The sequence below is a fragment of the Lissotriton vulgaris genome, chromosome 1_1 (genome assembly GCF_964263255.1).
Source record: "Lissotriton vulgaris chromosome 1_1, aLisVul1.2, whole genome shotgun sequence".
Classification (NCBI taxonomy): Eukaryota; Metazoa; Chordata; class Amphibia; order Caudata; family Salamandridae; genus Lissotriton; species Lissotriton vulgaris.
This window is the reverse complement of record NC_141685.1, coordinates 2104353729-2104377124: the sequence shown is the minus strand read 5'-3', so window position 1 is coordinate 2104377124 and position 23396 is coordinate 2104353729.

Below are 23396 nucleotides of genomic sequence, written 5' to 3'. Positions count from 1 at the left end.
GGCTGATAGCCAGAAACCGGTCCTAGGATGCTTGATTCTGGTCCAGGAAAAACATGGCTTGGCAGTTCGGTCTGTACTGTTCCCATGAGGCACAGGGTCAAGACTGATTTGCATATGGTCATGTCTGAACTGGGGTGGCTTGGTGAGCAAAATAACGATGGATTAAACCCAGATCTGTGACTGGGGGTGAATGTTTTGCCATTGTGCAACATTCCGTCCATCATCTTGTGTGTTTTGCTGTTCACCCTATGTGGGAAGGGTTTGCCTAGACGTGGGTCCCGTGCTCACAAAGGGCCATATGTATCATCAAACCAATTTGCATTTCCAAAATAGCGAATTTTAAGGAATTGCTATTTTGGAAATGCAAAATGGTATGTATGAACAAAATCGCTTTTATATAGCGATTCCTTACCATTCCTAATTTGCGATTAGCAAATTGCTAATCGCAAATTACCCATTCATTTCTATGGGCCAGGAGGCCCATAGGAATGAAGGGGCAATTTGCGATTAGCAATTAGCTAATCGCAAATTAGGAATTTTTTCAAGGGTGCAGGGGTGTCTCAAGAACACCCTGCTGCACCCCTGAAAAAGACATTTGGGGGCATACGGCGCACATACATGCCCTAAGGGCATGTATGGGAGTCATATGGCACCTTTGGTTTGTTTGAAAAAAGCATTATTAAAAGAATTCGCAACTTACCACCAACTAGAAGTTAGTGGTAATTTGCGATTCCTTAATGGCATGTTTTGCATTTTTTTCTTTGATACATTGCATTTAAGGAATCGCAAAATTTGCGATTCCTTAAGTGCAATCGCAAAAAAAGGAATAGCAAATTTTGCGATTCCGTATTTTGATGCAAAAATGTTTGATACATACCATTTAGGTATTTAGCATTCGCAAAGGCCGAAATTCGGCCTTTGCGAATGCTAAATAGCTTGATACATATGGCCCTAAGCCACTGGAGTCAAGCTATCCTGGCTGAAGACGGCTGATAGCCAGAAACCGGTCTTAGGATGCTTGATTCCGGTCCATGGAAAACATGGCTTGGCGGTTCGGTCCGGACTGTTCCCATGAGGCACAGGGTCAAGACTGATTTGCATATGGCTATGTCTGAACTGGGGTGGCTTGGTGAGCAAAATAAATAACGATGGATTGAACCCAGATCTGTGACTGGGGTGAATGTTTTGCCATTGTGCAACATTCCGTCCATCATTTTGTTCGTTTTGATGTTCACCCTATGTGGGAAGGGTTTGCCCAGACGTGGGTCCCGTGCTCACTAAGCCACTGGAGTCAAGCTATCCTGGCTGAGGACGGCTGATAGCCAGAAACCGGTCTTAGGATGCTTGATTCCGGTCCATGGAAAACATGGCTTGGCAGTTCGGTCTGGACTGTTCCCATGAGGCACAGGGTCAAGACTGATTTGCATACGGCCATCATCTTGTGTGTTTTGTATTGTAACACACAGACAGAACTGTACAGTGAATTTCTTCCCCCCGCAGTCACCCTTAGAACCTCTGGGGATTATATCAAATATATACTGCTGGGAAGCCCCTCTTGGCCATAGACGCTACGCCCGGTGCGGAGGACACCCCGGGGTAAATGTTACTGTTATTTGATGAATGTGATACTGTATGTAACAAACATGCTTAACCATCCTTATGTTGTAAATGTAATCTCGGTGTAATTGAATTGTGATGCTATGTCCACTGAACGACTCCTCTATGGCTCCATTTAGTTAGAAAATGGTTTGCATTACTTTTTCTTTTACAGTATGCTTACAAGTCCATGCTTCAAGTTGGTGCATCTTGTAATGGTTTTATTTGCTATGAACCACCCTTTGGAAGCAAAACCTGTAAATATTGTAATTTATGACCTAATAAATACAACAATAAAAAAAGGGAAAAGAATGAAAAAAAGCTTTTATGCTTTATATCAGCTGTGGGAAATGAATTTATGTTGTAGTATTCTGAACCCATCACTACCTCTTTAGCTTGCTCCTCTTGGATTGGGTTGTATACAGTTCCCCTTGTCATACTGACAACATGCAGTAATAAACAGCTACTTAATTCACCTCTAAAATGGTGGGTGGATTCCCTTAGGCACCTAGGTATTACTTGGCAGTGAAAACATGTGGCCTGAATGTAGAAACTGTCCAAAGATAACATTGTAAAATTGTCGTGCCTCCTCAATCCCAAAATGTATTTCAAGGTTGCATGTGCTTTTACCCAAAGAAAGCATTTAAAAAATTGGATAGTTTGATAAAGACATTAATTCCGGTTGATTTTCACAGTACCGTATAGGGTGATCTTATCACTGAAGCATGATGAAAGTACTTTGGACTTGACAGACTTTGGGGGATATTTTCAAGAACGTGTGATAATTACCGCAAAATCAGCTTAACACAACTCTTCACATCGCAGTCTATCGCGGGAAAACAACTCCGTGTTAACGAGGTATTCTCAAGCAGATGGCACCATGCGATAGTCTCACGATAACGCATCAAATGACCGCATCAAAAGTAAAGCGATGCCGCAAAAACGCGAAACACGAACGCAAAAATAGTAGTGATGAGGCCAATCGAGATACAAAAATAAGCAATAACCAGCAATAGGCCTGCAATTCCCATGCTTCATGCGGGAAAATGCACCAAAAAAGCAGAGTACAAAAATGGTGAGATGACAATATACAAGCACAACCCTACAACCGTGACGTAGAAAAAATGACCATTGTCCCGCATCACATAGGCATCTCCTCACAGTCACAATGTACATTATCATGCAGTCTGCATGTAAACTGCACCAATGCAGACACATGTATGGGACACACTGTGAAACCACATCTCACCTTCACATTGCAGAGGGACAAGCAACCCCTCCTGCACACAGACGTGTCATGCCCATAATCAATCAATTATGACAGCGTGGACGAATGTAGGGGCAGTGACTCCCGCTTACGTACATGATGCCCATGTTGTAGGACTTTAGTCACAGGGGGCATCCCTGCATCATGGTGGTACATAACTGACCCCAAAAGGAGCCCTGTTGTCACCTGTAGGTCACAAATGGCATTCAAAATGGAAGGATCTTGGACACTTGTGAAATGCCGTAGAGTGGGATACCCTATTAAATGTGACACACAAAACTGGCAGTTCGAATTCGTGACACCCCAAACAGCCTCTCTGCACAGAGGTGACACACCCACCATCCATGAACAAATCATAAAATTGTTAGCAATACATGTCGCACTCACCCTTGTCTGAGTTATGTGCCTGTACAGATGAGTGGCATGCACTTAGGGAATGTCATTTTGGAATGCATTTATTTGCACATGCTGTGCTTGTGGTTATTTTGTACTGTCCCATGATTGCCAAGGACTGTGTCAATGTGACGTGCTCATCTGAAGAAATTTGCACTGATGGGGTCCTGCGGGCTGTTCCTGCTGCGACTGCAGTGGGGTGTGGTCCACGTGCCTCCTCTTCATCATCATTGTCCGGTGCCTCTGCAACTAGTGTAGTGTAGTTCCTATATTGCCAATAGGCTCTGCACATTGGAATAACATATACTATAGTTTAGACGTAGGACTGAGGTCGACTAGGTCTCTATTGAATATATTAGACTTAATTGTGAGTGCCAGCTAGCTCAGAGGTCACTAGAAACTTTCTTGAATTCACAAGAAGGGATTCGTTTCTGACAACCGCATAAACATGACAACTTTGTTTCCCAAGAATAAGAAATGTATCTCTAGAGTCGCGGAAACAATAGATAACTATTTCATTCAGTCAATCGTGCATGCTTCATTTCACCAGAGGTGCAGAGAAATAGAGAGACGGGCGTTTTCAATAACAAGTATTTATTGAACAGTCTTCTTTCTCAAGCATTGGAAATGAACTGCTACAATCGTAATACTTGTTGCAAAGTATAATGCGTATAGTACGAAGAGTATTATAAAATAATACTGTAAAAGCATGGTATGGTTTCTAAGCCATATAAAATAACATAGAATACATACATTAATAAATAATGACTAAAAAGTACTCAACTGGTGTTTCTAAAATACGCCTACCCCGGTGTACCTAACCTAGGTCTAGTACGAGGGAAAAAGTAAGTGAGGGGTAGCTTAAGTTTAGTATTCTTTTTGCCAAGAATCTATTCTAAGAATTCTCTAAGGGTCTAATCAGCTCCGTACCATGGCTTAGAATGAAGGAGGTCTTGTATCTCTCTCTCAGGACTCGATTTCTCAGAAACCCGCAAGGGTAGCCTGGAAACATTGGAGCTGGATTTATCGACAGGAGAAAAGACAGCGTCTATCTCAGTGCGTCAGCTGTAGGGTTGGCTTCCTTCGGCACTTGCTGTAGCAGGGCGTCAGGCAAGTAGATAGTAGTCGAGCTGCTCTAAACCACCGTGTGTTTGCATGGGCAAATGTGGGCATATTTATACCTTGAATGTGCAGAGTTTGCTGTAAGGTTGGACATAATAACGTCATCAAAGACTCCGTTCTTTGAAAACTCCTTGAGTTCTTGGATAGATCAATATTCAAGCAAGGGGAAGTCCCTGACTGCTGAAGGCGGGTTTTTCCAAGAAATCGTTGTGGATTCTCGGAACTAGTGGAAGTAGCCATGCCGCATTTGGTCTGCATAGGCTAAATCTAAATATGGTTATGATTTCTATGCCTATATAAGGATAGGGTGATTTATACCTATATATGGGCATGAATCGGGAAAATTACACTAGGGTCCTAGATTCATATACAACACTGGTATCCATGGTGCCTTGCTGCGTACACATATGTTGTGCGACACACAACATGCAACGATCATCTTGCACACAATGTCTGGGCTGTGCAGTAGCCTTCACCTGTGACGTCCAGGCACCTGAAACGTGACTTCAACATACCAAATGTGCGTTCCACGATGCCCCAGGTGCGTTTGTGGGCCGCATTGTACTGCCTCTGTGCCTGTGTGTTTGGGGCACGGAGGGGTGTCATCATCCAAGCGCAGAGAGCATGTCCTTGGTCACCTTTGTCAGTGCAGAGAGACATGAGTCAATAGTTGGTTCTGCATGATGTGTTGGCAGGCTCACTGGTTCATTGGTGTGTAATATGTGTGACTTTGTGATTCCTGCTTGACATGTACTGCTTGTTGCAAATAAGCAACATCAATGTGTACCTAGCCTCACTGCTGCTCCTCCCTCCCCCGAGCCTATTCACTAGTGTGCGCAGCGCGGTTGCATCACTTGCACCCTACGGCAAACCATTGTCATGCCTGTCTGCGCATGTCCACAAGCATGACAACGACACAGTGATGTTGTGCGCTAAAGGTGTGCGGCCACCTAAGTGTAGGCCTATGGTAAGGACAGGACGGACACAGATGTAAAGTTCATGCCTGGCTGAACTCCCCCTGCAGTAGAGGGTAGACCTTTGGCTTATGCTGCGGAAATCGCGACACACACAACAGTTGGCATGTATGATACCGGACCCCGGGCGGGCTTGTGCACCCTCATGTACCCCTCGGCCCAATCCGGACTCAATGGGCATGCTACATAGCAACATTGAATATTGCGTGACGGCTAGAGCCACGTATCGAATGACCACACCCCTACGCCGTACTGCCGTACGCTGGTCCACTCACTTACGCTCACATGGGGGTCCAGGTCTACCCCACTGCCTGAGGTACAAGGTTGCGCACGCTGTACACAGCACAATGTAATGTGGTATGGCCCAGGGCCCTCATGCATACATAATGATTACAGGGACACAATTAGATAATTTGTGGAACTGGCTATGGGCACGTGCGGCTGGCACCTTTTATTGCCAGGATCACACGTCCATGACGCCTGTGCTGGATGGGTGTTGGTTAATGTAAGCCACCCCTCGGGGGTTTGTTGGTGCTGGCAACAACTACAACAGTGATCAGACAATCAGATGTTCAAAGTACAAACAGCAAGGGTCCATGACTTGAGCTGGACAGAGTTATTGGCCCCGGATGCACTGCGGCTGGCACAGGCACACCCGCAAGGGACAGTGACTTGCGGTGCACGGAGATAGGGCCACAAGAGCTCAGTGGGCCCTCGTTGATGTCCAAGGAGAATGTCACAGAGTGCTGCAGGGGACAGTGGAAGGTATCCATCCAGCGCATGATGCAGAGGGCAGACAACAGCAGAAACAGGCATTATGGAGGAGTTGAAAGCTACAGTCTCCTTTTTCCCACCATTTCAGTATCAGCTACATGATGAAGACAACCTCCAGGCCATAGACTAAGACGCCAACAAAGTTCAACGGGAGAGTGTCCATGACTCCTGTGGCACAGAGTCAGTGGCACCAGAGCTGGAAGGGGATGCAGTCTGCGATGAGGCCTGTACAATGATATAAACTCGGCAAGGAACAAATCAAAACTCAGTTCCAATTGCGTGTCCTACACAACCGCAGTGTGTGCAGGAGGCAGAGGTCAGCTTGGGGCAACCGCTATGCAGCCAGCATCTCCTGGATCTCTGACACACAGCATTGAAATGGCATGTGGATAAGATTCCTGGTTGACGGAGGTGGAGGCACCAGAGCTGAGCGAGTGTGCACCCTGCGACGAGGCCGTGTCCTGCCTGGCACAGACTGGATTGGATTTGTCTGAGGCTTGCTGGACCGGTGTGTAGGCCTAAGCCAGAAGTCTGCAAGGGCCCAAAGATTTTGTGGTCGGAATGCTATGCCCAGAGTTGAAACCGGTCCTAGGATGCTTGTTTCCAGTCCAGGGAGGACCAGGCTTGGCAGTTCCGGCTTGACTGTTCCCATGGGGCACAGGGTCAAGACTGATTTGCATATGGCTGGGTTCAAACTGGAATGGCATGGTGCGCAAAAAAACAATGGATTTAAGCCCAGATCTCTGTACTGGGGTGAATGTATGACATTGTTCTGCATTCTGTCCATCAACTGTTGTTTTTGCATATGCCCAGAGTTGGTGGCACAACATCGAGGGGAGAATAGGGATTTAAACGATGCCATAAATATGTACTCTGCCATTGTGTAATCGAGATTCAGTTCCAAATGTGTAACCTGCTTGTCCACTGTGAATGGCGGTGGAGTGCGTCAACGAGAAAGGAGTACTGCGGGCCTTGCTCGTGGAGGCCGCAATGGTCTGAGGAGGCGGCCAAGGTCATAGGCCTCTGGCGTGGAGCTAGCACATGGACGTGGTGGGCACTCTTGGAGAAACGCCAGTGTTGGCAGGTGAGCAGTGAGGCCTGGATGCGCAGGGGCGGACGAGACTTGTTCAGGGACCAGCGGCCCGGGCTGCGACAGGCGCACAGGATCATACACGTCTTCGGCCTCATGGCGTGGTGGGAGGCGCAGCCCTGGCAGACACTTTGGCCATTCCGGGAGAGAACCACACCCAGGGCTACATGCTTTTTATTCACACCCCTACGCTAGCCTGGCATATGCCGGGCAAGCCCACTCCGCACACGCTTACAGGGGGGACGTAACAAGCTACATTTCCGAGATCTTCCCCACTGGCTGGGGTTACATGGTTGCGTCCACTGTCCGCAACACTACCAACACAAGCATTATATGTCGACATGGACATGTCTGTGGTCTGCATACTGCAGTCTGTCCAGCAAATCCTCACCATACTTGGCAATGTGTGCATTCTCATTCATGGGTCACTTGCCTCCTTAGCACATGCTTGGTTGCCACCTACCTTCACATTCCGATGGTGTGTGGCTGATGTGCCGTGACATTAGTGGCTCATGTACATGACTAGCTGACTAGCTCAGGTTGCCACAGTAAGTTGTGTTGTTGTGTCTGGTGGGTGGGCATGTTGTATGTGGGTTGGTAACATGTGCATTGCCACAGTTGTGAGTTGCATGATTGTGGAGTTGAGATGTGTGGTGTGTTCATTTGTTACTTACCAACAAGCAGTACATTTCCGTAGGTGGCATCCTGGAAGCGCTGGTTGATGATGGACTGTCGGAAGATGTATGAATCATACACGCTGCCTGGGTAGTTGGCAACAACATTGATTAAGAGTCCCCGGTGGTCCACTATTGCCTGCACATTGATGGAATGCGTGTGCTTTCTGTTGCAGTAATTGTGTGCAGTGTCGGCAGGGGGCACAAGTAGGACATTTGTGCAGTCAAGTGTCCCCAACAAGTGCGGGAATCCAGCTATGGCATAGAATCCTTGCTTGGTCTCCAGCTGTTCCTGTGCAGTGTGGGGGAAGTATAGGTACTGGGGTACTAAGCTGATGATGGCATCCAGGACAGGTTTGAGGAACTTGGGTAGGGCTGGCTGTGAGACTCCTCCGACTCTGGCGGTTGTTGGTTGGAATATCCCAGAGGCCAACAGGTGCAGCACATACAGCAGCTTTGTCTGCGCAGGGATGTTGGTTGTCCGCTGTGTTGGTACCGTCAGCGTGTGGGCAATGATGTTCAGGATGCGGAGGATGGTTGTACTTTTGAGCCTGTAGTGGGCAATGACATACTCTGATGTTAAGTCTGTGAGGCTGGTGCATTTCCTGAAGGTCCACTCTCTTTGTCTGCGCTGCCTCTGTGGTGTTCCAGGGGGGTCGTGTCCGGGGGGGTGGTGGTCCTGGGGGTGGTGGCGGTGGGTGTTGTGGCCCTGTTGGGGCACCGAGCTGCATGATGAGTTGCTCCATGCCATCTGTTGTTCTTCAGGTGTGGCTCTGGTCTTGCCTCCCTTTATGCTGAAGGTTGTCATCTGGCTTTGCACCAGGTCAGAGCAGCTGTTAATTTCCTGCTGCTAACGTGCCTTATCGCCTGTTTTGGGATCTTATTGTTGATGTGGCTGGTCGTTGAGAATGTTGAGGTGTAGTGTTGTCGCAACTTTTTACTCGGGAACACCTACTCTGCATCTCATTAGCGATAGTTGCTGGGGTCATCTGTGGCGATGTATTTTGCTCCTGCTATCGCAGGTAAACAGGTGTTATCAGCTATTTACAAAAGGCTTGTGAATGAGGTGATGAATTAATCGTGACTTTGGCTGCGCTAAAGTGCTGATAACTCTACGATAGATCCTTGAGAATATGCCCCTTTGTATGTTATTATCTGGTATCCCTCCTCCAATCTTTGGTGGTTTGAAGGCAGACGGGGGACTAACCTAGACTAATAATTACTGGAAGGCATTCACTGCAGCAGACCACTGTATTTACTGCTGCTGAATGATCACATTGCAAAGGAAGGTTTCTTTCTGCTTTCTTATTTGTTTGTGGTTTACAAAACAATATAAATGCTGCGTAATATCTTAAAAAAGAGAACATTGCACACTACAAAAAGCAAAGAATATCTAATATAATAAATTTATGAAAGAGGAAAAACACCATCTGAATTTGTAATTATGTAACCACGAATACATCCCTTCTCACATAACACAAGTGCCTGAGGCTCTTAGCCAAAAATCTTCATGATATTTGCAAATTAATTAAGAACAGCATGACGCTCACCACCAATTGCAATTTCCAAAGAGGCACAAAATGGCTAAACTGTAGTTAAGCCTACTTTGGATAATAACAATAATTACATGTTCAGCAGATTTGATACCATGCCCACAAAGATGAAACAACATGGCCTATTTAGCTCTTATCTACAGAAAGTGTTAACGGTGTGTTGGCAAACGGACCTAATGTATCTAATGTAGATGGTTTAAGGTGGGCTTTGTGTCAACCATTTGGTCATGATTCAATAGCTTTGTTGTTTTTCTCAGTTTCCTGCTCTTCATTTGATGGCTTTCCTCCTTATTCTTGTGTTTGTCCCACCCAAAAGCATTTTGAACTGCTGGTACAAGGAGTCATGTGTGCTAGTTAGCGCAATGAAAAACAAATTATTTTTTTTTCAATTACACACTTACCTTGCCGCCGGTCCCACGTCTCTGTTCCTAGCTCCTGCTCTCCTCGTGGGACAGGAAGCCAGGCTCTTCCGACCAATCACAACGCTGCAATGCAGCAATTTGATTGGTATTGAGCGTCCTGTTTCGACGCTCAACCAGGGAATGGGGACCTGGGCTTGTTCTCCTCACAGGCTCAAATGCAGACTGCATGGAGAACGGGGAAAGTGTGCATGACTGGTTAGCCTAACAGTCATTGCGCACTTAGGGGTGGGCAAACCACTCCTGTACTGCCCTGCTCCTAGAGCAGAGCCGCCGCCCACCCGTCTGCCCACAAAGGAAGGAAACATAAAATGATAATAACCAAAAGTTATTATCATTTTATATTTCCTTTCCTTTACACTACTAAAACCAGTGGGGCAACACTCCTCTGCCATAGAGGATAGCATTGCATGCCAATACACACGGTTGTTACATCGCAAACCATTACAACGAAAGTTGTTACTGCGACTTGATGTAGGGGGCAGAAGGTGTTGGATTTAAAATCCAACACTTTCCCTCCTATTGCCCAGACTGGAGTTGGAATAGTTAATTATACTATTCCAACATCCAGCGCCCCCTACAGCAAGTCGTTGTAACGAATTGCGTTGTAATGGTATGCGATGTAACAAAGCAGTCATTGTAACAACTGCGCTGTAATTGAATGTGATGTATCGCATACGTTGCCTATTCCTGCCACTGGTCATTTGTGGTATTATAAAAGCATAGGGGCCAAGAAGATGGGTAAGGTTAGTAATAGCCAGATTATCTAACAGAGATGCCACCATCAGGGGCGCCCATTTCTGGGCATGCCAAAATCTGATGAAAACAAGCTATTGTGAGGTGCCAACCTTGTTAAACATGAGACTGGCGATAGCTCTTTCATGGGAGAAAATCATGAGCCGTCCTGCCTTTCCCAAAACACTAAATTCATGATCTTCCAGAATTCTGAAAACTTAGATGCCTTTTAACCACTCAGGCCTCTCTTGAATCCATGAGAACTTAGCACCCTACCTAAAACACGCTTGTGACAAGCTCCAATCTCCAACTCTACCTCACCTCTAGTCAGTTACAGTGATGTTGCAGCATTAGTACACTAGGCTTCTGTCCAGATCCACTGCAGTTCACCAACAATCATCAAATGTCTTAAAATCAATTAGAATAGCATACATCTGAAAGGCGTTGGTGTGCACGGAATGCCTCCTCGTGAGCCCACACAGAAGTGGCATTAAATACCAGTGGTAGATGCTCACACAAACATTTGTCACAGTTACAGTAATGCAAACGACAACATACAGGCAGTGCAAACACAACAGCTATGTGATATAACATCATGGTAAACAGATATGCTTAGAGTTAGCCATTCCAGCGCACAGCTGAATCCTGTTGATGAGATTGTATTGCAAGCTTGAGCCAGTGCGAACAGACAAATGGGATTTTACGCTCACCGATGTCAACCTGGCGCCCTTCCAAAGCTGGACATTAATAATGGTTTAACCTGTTGAAACGTGTAATGCCACTGCATCAGCTCTGCTAAAGCCAACCTTAAGAAATGCTGCGAGGCAATCTGTGCACAGGGAGCTCTCAGCGGGTAAACCGAAGTTGACAAATGTGTTATAAACAACATATATTTTACATGTATACGTTGTCTTTTGAAGAACATTTGTGGAACAGTTCTTTCAACTTTCCTTAGCAAAGTTTTACAGTAAAAAGGGACAAACAAATAGGCTAAATTGCCGTGTAAGTGGCAGGAAATGCTGTCCTCAAAAGGACTAATATAGTAACAATAATGGGGTTATCCTCTTTGTACCACCAACTCGATCATGAGCACAAATACTTGAAACTGTGGAGCAGTCCTAAAATACAAGAAATTGCAATACTTTTCAGTAAGAATTTAAAATGCGTTAGTAAATATCAGTGATATCTAATTAATTATGCTTCGATTAGAATTTGCATCTTAGAGGACATAGGTTTGATGATGTTGCCCTAATTTGCAGTCTTTAGTCTTCGCAAACAAACTGTGCCAAGACATCATGATCAATTACCGCATATGCCATTTTGTTTGTGCTGATGAGAAGCACAAAATGTACCTTACACATTAAAAGCAAAGAAAGACTTTGTAAGAGAAAAAGTAATAAAGAAGCTATGCAGCAGGCATCCCCAGCATTTGTCCTTTGTCCTCTGAAGTTCGCCCTTGATTTTAGGGGCATATTTACAAGGAGCTAGCGCCACTGTAGTGTAATTTTTTGATGCTGCAGCTGATTTTATATTGGCGCCATATTTACAAAGTGGCGCTAGAGGTTTTTACAATCACTTTTACCACTCCTGTGTCCCATTTATTCACAGAGCCAGATCCGGATGCGGCAGATGGCGATAGTGATATACAAGGTAGACGTTCTCCCCTTAAAAAGCCATGCAAATTTGGCACTGCCTTATGTACAACAAATCTGGAAAATTAATCTTCTTTGGTAAAAGTCACACAGAGTCCCAAAAGAGGCAACAAATTACTGCTGCAGTAAACCAGGTTTAAAAATCACACATGTCCACTGGTATAAAAGCAGAACATATCCAAATCAGTCTAGTAAGCTCAAAGCCACCATGGACCTACTCCTACTGCAGCTGGGAGCATCAAGAAGACCACCACCATCATCACAGACAAGCTACTGGCTGTCCTACACATGCTGGCGTCTGGAACTTTCCAACCCATTACAGCCAGAGTGGCAGAAGTATCCCAGCCATTCTTTTCAGCACAGCATTTCTCCCCTATGTCCTAGATGCCACCATAAGCCTCACACCCCAGTACCTCATCTTCCCCAACACAACGCGGAAACAACAGGAAAACAAGGCTTTTATGCCATTGCAGGATTTCCAGATGTTTTGGGGGCAATGGACTGCATAGATGTGTAACTTGTGCCTCCAGCAGCTACATCACACATGTACAGCAATAGGAAGCACAAGCATTCCATGAGCGTACAGGCAATCGTGTAAAATCTGGGCCCCTTCATCAATGTGCTCATGATTCCTTCATCTTCAATCATCAAAAGCTCTTCCAGAATCGGACATTTGGGAATGGCCTATTGGTTGGTAAGTACTTCTGAAGCACATGAGAGACCAAATCATAGTCAATGATGGTGGATAACGTTGCCATATCAGAGTTGGGCTGAATGAGACAGTGCATGTGTATTAGATGAGGACCTACATATGTAGAAGAGTTGGAAATTGTTTGACATTGCATAATTTAACATGAACAAACATTTAGAAATTTGCTTTTTGAAACTGTACTTTATTATCATTGCAGAATTGCACAGGGCCCCCGAAGAAGGGCATAGCCCGAAATGCATTGGGCCAATGAGTTGAATATGTATATACCATGAGAAGAATCATGAAATGATTAATAAGTAAAGAAAATCTTTGAAACCGACTTATACGCTTTTGAACTTTCATTGAATGTTTATTGAACTTATGATTTCGAGTGCTCTGGGGAGACACTTTTCTTGAGAGAACAGTGCATCACAGATCTTTATTTAACCCAAGTACAGAGGGTTCAACCTCACGGGCACCACCCACCTTCAAAGAATTGACCAATCACACTAAGATCACTCTAAGAGTACGTATCCCAACCTCCACATTTGGATTCATGACCTACATACGTGCACCATACTACATGGCAAATGTGGAACTAAATACTACAACTGGCATATTTTGAGACAGCCTATGCCACTGTGGGCCACATGTACAAGTGAACTGTGCTACTGGAGCATCACTGTTCATGATGCTCTGGTGGAGCAGGTCTCCAACTAATATCAATGAGGTAATGCAAAGTCAGCCTACATGCCCTTGCATGGCATCATAGCTATACAATAAGGCAAGCCAGGGCAAAGTGCAGTGTTGCCTCAACCTACATTAGGAATATGTTCCATGGGCTTTGCAGTGGCTTTTCCCATGCAATGCCAATGAAGATCTCACACATTTCCACATTTCCAAGGATCAGGGACCCAGTGACTGTTTTATGATAGTACGCCTCCCAAGGGGAGGTAACATGTGGATACATAATTACATGTCTATTTGTCATGTCCAATTACTATGTGTCCTGCATTCCGCCGGACACATAGAATGAGGAAATTTAATAGACGGCTTGCTCTTGCTGCAGAAATGTGTCCCTAAAGCATTACGTTATTTGAGGACACATCCCTGACACACGGGGGTATGTGTTGGCGCTAGTCACCAATATGTGATGGTGCATATACGGATGAACCATGGATGTGCAGCGTCCCTGCGGCCCCGCCCCCCTGCTCTCCCATTCGCCACCCCGTTCCTGCCTCCCAGCTACTCCTCCCTCCCACCTCCCCATATATGGAGGCCGTGCAGCGGTGAAAGGAGCGACCTCTGACCCTGCTTGCAGGAAGGTCGCTCCACACGCTGCTTCATTGATTTGCCAGGCTTTGCCTTGCCTTGCTGCCTGTGTTTGTATTTGTTTTGCCAGACTTTGCCTTGCCTTGCTGCCTGTATTTGTATTTGTTTTGCCAGACTTTGCTTGCTTGTCTTCTGTGCCTGGTTCTCCCTTTGCCCCCCCCCCGCCGTCCCTCACCCTTTTTTTCCCGCTGCTGTGTCCCTGCGGTCCCGCCCCCTGCTCTCCCATTCGCCACCCCGCTCCCGCCTCCCAGCTAACCCTCCCTCCCACCTTCCCTCGCAGGCAGGTCGCTCCCTACGCTGCTGCAGTGCTTTGCCAGACTTTGCCTTGCTGCCTGTATTTGTATTTGTTTTACCAGACTTTGCTTGCTTGTCTAAACTTTGTTTTTCTTCTGTGCCTGGTTCTCCCTTTACTCCCCCCGCCATCCCTCACCCGTTTTTTCCCGCCGCTGTGTCCCTGCGGCCCCGCCCCCCTGCTCTCTCATTCGCCACCCCGCTCCTGCCTCCCAGCTACTCCTCCCTCCCACCTTCCCTCATATGGAGGCCGCGCAGCGGTGAAAGGAGCGACCTCTGACCCTGCTCGCAGACAGGTTGCTTCCCACGCTGCTGCATTGCTTTGCTGCTTGTATTTGTATTCCTTCCTCTCCTGCAGAACCCAGAGCGCCCGCCTCCCCCTTGCGCTCCGTAGCCACCAAGATCATCTGTTTCGTACCCCAGGGCTCATCCCTCAGACCAACGCTGTTTAACATCTACATGCAGGGCTCGAAAAATCCCCAAAATTGTATTAGTCCTGCAGAACTAGTAGCTTAAAAAATGTCCTCGACCTAACTGCAGCCTACTTGACCTCCGTCTCTGAAAGCGGAGCAAATGTGACAAGATAACAAGATTTAAAGGCATCTTTATTGCTCATTAACTTTGTGAGAAATAAAAATGCCTTTAAATCTTGTTATCTTGTCACATTTGCTCCGTTTTCACATACAGAGGACAAAAGTTGGTTTGTTTTCGTATTTGCCAGAAAGGGCGAGTAGGACCTAAAAACAGCTCGACCTTGCTAAATTTAGCTCGACTATGCGAATGGTCGAGTGGAATTTTCTAGCCCTGACATGGCACCTCTTGCCCACGTCACCCGACTGCATGACCTCAACATCATCTCCTATGCCGATGACACCCAGCTGATCCTCTCCCTCACCAAAGACCCCCACACCGCCAAAACCAACCTCCACGAAGGCCAATGCCAAATGGATGAGGTGCAGCCGACTGAAGCTCAATTCAGACAAGACCGAGGTCCTCATCCTCGGATCCACCCCTTTGGCCTGGGCCAACTCCTAGTGGCTGATCGCACTGGTAACAGCTCCAACACCCACCGACCGTGCACGCAACCTAGGGGGTCATCCTCGACTCCACACTCTCCATGACCAAGCAGGTCAACACTGTCTCTTCCTCCTGCTTCAATACCCTCCGCATGCTCCGCAGGATATACAAGTGGATCCCCACCGAAATGAGAAGAACGGTCACCCAGGCCTTCGTCAGCAGCAGGTTGGACTACAGAAATGGCTGCGACTCAGGAGCCTCGGCCAAACTACTGAGACGGCTGCAACGCATCCAGAACGCCTCTTCACGCCTGATCCTCGACATCCCTCGCCGCAGCCACATCACACCCCACCTGAGAGACCTGCACTGACTCCCCGTCAACAAGAGGATAACCTTCAAGCTCCTCACCCACACACACAAGGCACTCCACAACACGGGACCGGCGTACCCCAACAGACGACTCAGCTTCTACACCCCCACCCGCCAGCTCCGCCGGCCTCGCCCTCGCCACAGTCCCCCGCATCCGAAGAGTGACCTTCCGTGGCAGATCTTTCTCCCACCTCGCCTCCAAGACCTGGAACACCCTACCCACCCACCAATGGCAGACCCAAGACCTGCTGACCTTCAGAAGACTCCTCAAGACCTGGCTTTTCGAGCAGTAGCAGCATCCCCCACCCCCAGCGCCTTGAAGTGCGCATTACAAATTATATGATTGATTGATTGACTGATTGATATGTTAGGAATATGGTGTCAAGCTAGACCCTATCCTGCAGAAACTGCAAACAAGCAAAGCACCCAACTCACCCAACTGCCTAGCAGAAGTGATGACCGACAAATAACCATAATATATTAGCCTCCAACAATTGCTCAAAAGGGGGCAACAGCAGACTCCTCAAAACAGTCCACAAATCCCAAGAAGGAACAATCACAAGAGTGACTGAACAATAAAGCCTAAAACTTCGCAGAAGCCGACTCACCAAAGGAGCACCAACCTCCAAGGAGGGCCCTGGACCCCTACATGCCCGAACCGCAGCCCATTGAGCAGACAAAGTAGAAAGGGAAAGGTCCTTCAAAACCCCATCTTGTAGAAAATCAAGAATAGAAGCCTGATCCCCAACCACAAGATCCACACCGTGAGAGAAGCACCAAGAGACAAAAGAGCCACAATGTTTATGATAGCTCTTAAGGGTCGAAGCCCTACGTGACTGCCAAATGTCACAGGCCACCAAAGACGAACACCCCAAAGATTCTAATGCTAGTCGTTTAAGTACGAGGGCATCAGATTTAAGTGACAAAGACGGGGCAAAGAAAGGAGAGGAAACTGAAGTAGAGACGGAACCAAGGGAAGCCGGACAATCCTGCCCCCGCCAGCTGCATCAGTAGCAGAAACCAAAGGCGGTGAGGCCAAAAAGGAGCAATCAAGGGAACAGATACCCTCTCACTCCCCCAAATCTTCTGCAGCACCCTCAGGAGGAGGGGAATCAGAGGGAAAGCATACAGAAGGCCCGAGGGCCAAGGAATCGAGAGTGCATCCACCACCCAACCTGAGGACAAATCATATCGGAACTGAACCGAGGTAGGAGCAAAAAGATTGATCCAAGGGCCCTGAACCGAAAACAAAGGTCCCGGACCAGAGGAAAAGACAGATGGAACCAAACCAAGGACAGAAGATTGCAGCTCAAGCTGTCTGCATGAAAGTTCAGGTGCCCCTGAATGTACGCAGCCCTCAACGCCTACAGGTGAGATTCCGCCCAGGCACAAATCATGGAAGCCAGCAGATTCAGAGATGTGCAATGAGTTCCCCCATGGCAGTTCAAGTAACTGATGTCGGTACACACCAACAAATTCGCCCCTTGGAGAGAAATCTGAAACCTGAAAGAACAGCATCGCCAGCCAAATGGCTGACAACTCCCGCCAATTCGAGGAACGGGCGCAATCCGCCTGAGACCACTGATCCTTGGCCTCCAAGGACCCCAATATGACCCTCAATCCTTGAAGACTGGCGTCTGTTGTGAACAAGAAGGGAGGAGGAATCTGAAAATGCACCCCCTCTCCAGATTGGGAGTGCAAAGCCACCAGTCCAAATCCTGAACCAGAACAGGGGAGAGAGGAACCAGAGTGTTGTAATCCACACAGGAGGGGTCCCACTGAGTCAATAGATGATTCACCAAGGGCTTCAGGTGCAGATGAGCCCCAGGAACCACAGTCTTGGTGACAGCCATGAACCCCTGGACCCGCAACCAAACCTGAGCCGGGGCAGAAGGGAGACACAGCAGGTCCCGTAGAAGAACCTGTAGGGTAGAGATCCAAGCAGTAGGGAGAAACACAGCCCGCACCACCGTGTCGAAAAGTCCCCCGATGAACTGAAGTCTCTGTATAGGGACCAGAAGAGACTCCATCAGATTCAGCCTGAACCCCAGACCCTGGAATATGGCCATCATCGCCTCCACTGCCAGAAGAGCCTTAGGAAGGGAGGAAGCAGAGACCATACGATCATCAATATAGGGAAACAAAGAAAAACCCTTGAGCTGCATAACCCCCACAGCTGGAGCAAATACCTTGGTAAAAGTCCGGGGAGCAGTAGAGAGTCCGAAGGCAACACCCGAAACTGGTAATTGACCCCATTCACTGCAAACCTCAGGAACTGCTGACTTCCCGGATGGACAGCAATGTGAAACTAGGCATCTTCTAAATCCAAAGAAGCCAGAAAATTGCCCTTTTGAATGAGGGGAATGACGGACTGCAATGTGACCATCTGAAAATGATCCAGCCGCACCAATTTGTTCAAAGACTTGAGAATCAGAATCGGGCGGAAGAAACCATTGAGATTTGGGACCAGGAACAAAGTTGAATAGAACCCCAGGCCCTGCTCTAACCCCAAAACCTGGACAACAGCGCCCTTTGACAACAACAGGCCCATGCCCAACAACATGGCAGACCTTTTCAAAGGTCTCTTGACAATGGGGTAATCAGAAAACAGTCCCATTGAATACTGTTCCAAGCAACCAAGTCAAGACCACCACAAGACTTGGAAATGCCAAAAAGAACAACCCTGCTGCCTCCTCCACAGCCACAGAAACGAAAAACATGGCTGCAGGAGCCGGATGCTGCTAGAAAATCCCAGCACCGGAACGACCCAAAGCCGGAGCGCAAAGGAAAGCAAAGGAATGGATACCAATAACCCAGATCAATGACTGACAGGACCCACTAGTTCGAAATCAGACTTGCCCAATGGTCCAGGAACAAATGGACCTGAGCCCCCACTTTGGCATAGTCACTTTGGTCCATCACCGTGGGGCTGCTGCTGCTGAGGCCGGGATTTATAATGAAATGCAGCCCCCCAACCACAAAAGGGCTGAAAAGAAGACAGAGCACCCTGAAAACCTTGTTTATGGAAAAAGAATTTCTTCTTCAGCACAGTCTGAAAAGGCTTCAACTTCTTCCCCTTCTACAGCAGACCTTAGCGCCATCGTGTTCAAATCGTCCTCAAAAAGCCGGGGACCCTCAAAAGGCAGTTCATGAATCAAGGCCTTCTGAGCAGTGTCAAGACGCGAAGGTTTGGTCCAGAGAGACCTCCAACCAGCTACCACTGCCCTGGCAGCTGAGGAGAAGGCTCACAGGGTATCAAAAGTCACATTAGACAGAAACTGAGGCAAGACCTCCATCTGCGCCAAGATAGGAGTAGGATCCCCCCTGATTCTGAAGACAGTCAAACAACTTCTCGAAATCCTTGATAAGGACCTGCGAGGCGTAGGCCCAGTAAGTGCTAGCCTAAACCCCAAAATGAGAAGCAACATAGGAACGCTTGAGAGTGAACACCACCTTCCGTTAAATAGGGTCAGTAAGGGAACCCTCTTCTGAAGACAAAGTGAAGAAGCCATGGAGGACAAAAAAGAATTGACCTTAGGAACTTGAGGAAATTGAGCACCAAACTCTGCCAGGCGATACTGCTTCCCCAAAAAGCAAAGAATCCTTTTTGTCGACCTCAAGCCATTCCTTAGCCAGAATATCCTTGATGACATCATAAAAAGGCAGGTCATCCACCACCAAGGTACTATACAGGCAGTAAAACCCCTCATTAGACAACGGCTTAGGATCAAACCCTAGTATCTCACGAATATGGATCAACATGTCCGAAAAAACCTTCCCTTGGATATACTTCCCGTTAGGGTAAATGTCCATGTCCTCATCGTCCTCCAACTTAGATTCCCTAGCCAAAGGTTCACGGAGCGCAGGCAGCACAGCAAAATTACTCAAATCCTGCAAATCAGACCTGAAAATATGCAACAAGTCATCCTCCTGTAGCTCATGCATTTTTTTTCCATTTGGATAAAGACTTAGCAGTCACCAGAGAAGAAGCCTCATCCCCCATGGCAAAAGTAGGAATATCAAACACCACACAGGAAGCCACAAAATGAATCGGGAAGTGCCCAGTCGCTCCCATTAAATACTGTCCCAAGCAGCCAAGTTAAGTCCACCACGAGACTTGGAAATGCCAAAAAAGGACAGCCCTGCTGCCTCCCCCACAGCCACAGAAACAAAAAACATGGCTGCAGGAGCCGGATGCTGCTAGAAAATCCCAGCACCGGAACGACCCAAAACCAGAGCGCAAATGAAAGCTCCCCGCTCCAGCCAAGCACATGCGCGGGGAGTGCGTTCTAGGAACGGGTAACAGAACGCATGCTAAAATCTAAACAAACTCACCGCACCGTAGCCTTTATGAATAGGCAGAATGGGGTCCTCGGGGGGGGGGGGGGGGGGGGTGAGCTCTGAGCGACCTCCCCCCGGGGATTTTCGCCCAGTTGGTACATGCCAATAAAGTTGATTGGCTAGGAGGCTGGGAGCAGCGCGAGACAGGTAGGGACGTTAGTTAGGTGGGGAGTGAGCATTGTAATTACGCAGTTTTTGTGAGGAGAGTAGGCAGGTTTTTCTGCGAGGAAAAAAAAAAAAGATGATGCGATAAAAGAAGGGTGTTATAAGTCCCAATGCCACTATAGGACAGGCAATTTGCTCTAATCTATAGTTCACAGGCGGAATGGTGGGAGGTCCAAAAGCACGGAGGCACTTTGCTTTACCTGAACTGCAGCGGTATTTTCTGGACTTCAAACCCACTGCTCGCCGCACCCGCTCCGCGGGTGCCGCTTCGCCTCGTTAGGCACTGGGGCATTTGCTGACGGACTGAGAGCAGGGCAACGGGTGAGTGGGGACAGCGGGGCTGCGAGCGTGCAGGGGACTCCAGTATCCAGGAGTCCCTGCAAGACCATCTTTGACCTTCCGGTCCGCTCTCCCTGCTGCCACGCCCCCCGCCCCTCTGTGGTCCTTAAAGGCTCCCTTCACCTCATCACCTGTGGGACACGGCCAAAAGCACGGAGGCACTTTGCTTTACCTGAACTGCAGCGGTATTTTCTGGACTTCAAACCCACCGCTCGCCGCACCCGCTCCGTGGGTGCCGCTTCGCCTCGTTAGGCACTGGGGCATTTGCTGACGGACTGAGAGCAGGGCAACGGGTGAGTGGGGACAGCGGGGCTGCGAGCGTGCAGGGGACTTCAGTATCCAGGAGTCCCTGCAAGACCATCTTTGACCTTCCGGTCCGCTCTCCCTGCAGCCACGCCCCCGCCCCTTACGCCCTCCTATATATTGTGACGCCACTCCCGCAGCGCGGGACGCAGCCCGGGGCAAAGACCGGGCTAAGAGCGGGCCGTTTGAGGCCGTTCGAGTACGGCAGAGTCCGGCCTAGGCCCACTCCCCCTGGACGTCTAGAAGACTATCTAAAATGCCTTTAAGATCAGGGAAGGAACGTACTGTTCAAATCAATACATCCAATGGCGTTGTTTCTGGTCCCTTGGACGCTTTTATCACACGGGCCACTGGTATCTTAGAAAAGGAAATTGCCATGGTTGAGAAAAGGCTGTCAATAGACCTGATTAGTGGAAAACGATCCTCACTGGGGGCTTTAGCTACATCTACCTCCCCGGCACCCTCTGTACCCCATGCTGCCTTCAATTGTGTCCATACCATCTCTACGGACGCATTAGTCCATATAGAAAATATTGGGGGTAGCCCGACCACAAGGGACAAAACAACGGAAGAAAGGATCAGTATTAACGATTCCAAAGATACGCAGGAGATTGGGATGGAGGATAATGATTCTGCAATTAGTGAGGAGCAGGATCTTAGCCAGTTATCCGGAACTCCTCTCCTTAATCAATCCAATATCTCTAATCCAGTTGCAAAGGCTAATCCACCTATATCCAACTCTGCCCCCAACACTAAAAAGAGAAAACGGGATTCTAGAATGTCAGGGGAAAGAAATCTGAAACCCAGTGAAGTTAATACAGTTCATGGGGAATGGTCCCAGGGGCCTGAGCCCCAACCAAATCTGCTAAAACCCTTGGTGTCCAACAATATGCTATGCCCCTCACTTTTGGCTTTGGGTTCTTCAACTACATGCCCCATGTGCCTCAATAGCGATGAGGTTTTGCTGGCAAAAATGGAGGCCATGTTTAAAACACTACTTCTACCAGTCCTGGAGCGGACTAGGCTCATGACCTCTAAAATCGACAGTATGGAGGGTCTGATTCAATCAAACCATACAATGTTACAAGCATTGTGTGGTTCAAATAATAAGGGTACTGTTAATACACTAGCATCAAGTATGGCACCCAGTAAGGCTACCAGTAAGGTTACCAGTAAGAATATGGAAAATGGCAAAAAAAAATTCCCCAATAAAACGACAGGAATGAATAACACCATAGCTAAAGGGGGTCAAATAGCTAAAGGGGGTCAAAAAACTAACACCACTTCTTCTACCACCTCTTCTAAATCAGGAGCTAGCTCTCAGACCCTGGTATTAAAGCCCCAAACGAAAACAGAGGCTAAACAAAATATGGTTGGGCGTCAACATATGGGTCCTCTAACACAACCTAATTTAAATCGTCCATCCCCAAGCACTTCAAGAACCCAAAATACTGCTTCCACCAGTCGTAGGGAGGGGGGGCGTAAAAGGCCAAACATTCCCAGCGTTGATCTTCCACCTGAAGCGGCCTTACACACTATCGTCTTGACAGGCGTAGCACCACTAAAACAAGGGTCAAGGGAATCTTATGGTGACCTTCGTAATAAAGTCACCTTTTGGCTGAATAAAAATCGCCCGCTACCCCCCTCCACTCCTACGGAGATATTGTATGTGAGGAGAGTAGATTGGGTGGGGCCTGAGGCAAAAGATTTAGAAGGAGACTGTATCCTTATATCATTCAAAGACTCATGGGTGGTAGATGCTATTAAACGAGTACCCAGATTTGCAAGGCAGGGGGATGTACAAACATTAGATTTATCCTACTTTTATCCACACAGGCATATACCCTTCCAATCCTATCCTTTGTTTCATAAAGGTCCTGCTGCGAGACATCCCATGGTATTGACCCCGATTGACTGCCAGCGCCCCTTTCTTTTTAATCATTTTGGCCCCCTTTCTGGCTTGGAAGCTATAGATTGACTCAACGATCCCACTAGTGAGTCTTCGACTGGTAGTGTGATAGTCCAAGAGCCCAGTGATTATAACATGGTATGCTCAATCCAATTAACCAATCTAGTTGATGGGGAGGGAGGCCGAACATACCTGCCAAATAGCTTTAGACCACATAAAACTGCCCAGGGGTCCCTGATCAAGGAGAAAATCATTGCCCCGGTAGACTGTGATAAGCATCTAGTGGTTAATGATGACATAGGGGCTGCTCATGGATCTGTACGGCCCCTACACTCTCTGCTGCCAGGCAATTTGAACGACCATCTGAAAATTTTGTCCTGGAACATAGCG